Here is a 1,709-nt window from a genome sequence, read left to right as displayed (position 1 = left end):
TTTTAATATTTTTATTTTAATATTTTAAATTCAAAAGCGATAACCCAATGTAAGGATGCAATATTTTTAGTTTTGCTATGTGAAATTTAAATTCTGAGGAACACTATCACAGATTCCCCAATACATGGTACAGATTGGCAAAACTGGGATTATGTAGTTGTAAGAACCAAAACTCAAGTTCCAAAGAAATTTCCTGATGTGTTAGTCTCCAAAGACACCTGAAAGAACCACACTGCCAACTACTCATGTTCCTGTGAAGTTATCTCTCCTTTAACCTGGACTCATTCTGTGACTCACTAGTAACTAATGCAATTCAACAAATAAATGCTATTTGACTGCTGAGGCATACTTAGAAGAGATTTTGCACCTTGGACTCTTGGTATACCTGCTTGAATGAAAGTCAACCACTGTGTAAGAAGCTGGACTGTTCTGTGAATTGATGCGCTGTGGGGAAGGCAAACTCATCATGTGAGGGGGCATATGGAGCAGAAGAGATGGCCAGACAGCCCCAGCTATTCCAGCCAACCCTGCCAAGATGCCAGTTGTGTGAATAAAAAAAAAAATCTTATATATTCTAGACCAAATAAATGTGATGTGGAGAGGAAGTGAGGAATCCAGCTAACAGCCAGAACTTAAACGCATCAAGTCATCCAGTAAGACCTGACATCCCCTGTGTGCTGTGTCCCAATTTCTGACTTACAGAACCATAAGTTTAATAAAATCATTGCCACTACACTCAGAAGTGGTATGTTATGCATCAATAGATAATTAAAAGAATTTTAAGAACATAGAATAACTCATACAATTGAAAGAGAGGCTTAAGAAGCAGGTCTCTGAAAGCACATGAAACTGGGGCCTCTGGGAGCTTTAGTAACAGAAACAAATGGACAATCTCTTTTGGACTCACCATCACATATTACTATTTCAGCCTTTGAGTTACTCCAAACAAGATGAAAATTCGAGAGAGAGACAATCTGATTGATGCAGCTTGTGAACTGTTTCCATTTTTATACCCAGGGTGGATTTCTCCCAGCTAAATCACGTGGACTAAGAGTTTTGGAAGAATTATTTGCCAAAGCAAAATCAAGATGTTCTAGCAGATGAAGAAAAAAATGCATTGGGTCAAGAAAACAACAACCAAAAAGTAATTCCAAACATAAAGACTATTCTTAATTGCTATTTTTTGACTCAACCTCTTTGGCTTAGAGGCAGACCATGCTTAGTTAGCTCTCTCTCAAAATGCAAAGTGGTTAAATACAAACCTTCAAAGGGATTTATATTCAAGCAAATCTTAAAATATGAGCTCTAGAAAAAAAAAGTAGTATTTTATTGTTTGAGAGAATTTGAACTTAATTTGTGTCTAACACTTAAACAAAGAGAATTACCCTCTTTGTAGCCTTTGGAGGAAGCCACTTGTGTTTTCTTTCTCTGCCTGTTCAAAGTGCAATCACATTTCTACCACAGGATGCTTTTTCAAGCTAACAGCAGATGAGGAGTTACACAGCAGAGGAGGGCATGAAGCAGTTCATCATGATTTGTTTTTGTAATTGTTTGGAGCTGAGTGCCTTTCATTATGTTCAGTGGACCCTCCATAGCCATGCTGGGAGGGCCGCCATGAGCACAGTGGGTTCGGCCATGAACCAGGAAAGCAGCTGTCTTTTGTCTGGAGAAGAGAAAGCTGTGAGTTAGGAAATACTCTCTGATCAGAC

The sequence above is a fragment of the Rhinopithecus bieti genome, unplaced genomic scaffold, assembly GCF_001698545.2.
Source record: "Rhinopithecus bieti isolate Rb0 unplaced genomic scaffold, ASM169854v2 scaffold_11291, whole genome shotgun sequence".
Lineage (NCBI taxonomy): Eukaryota > Metazoa > Chordata > Mammalia > Primates > Cercopithecidae > Rhinopithecus > Rhinopithecus bieti.
The sequence above is the reverse complement of the archived record's forward strand: the minus strand, read 5'-3'. Positions refer to the sequence as shown.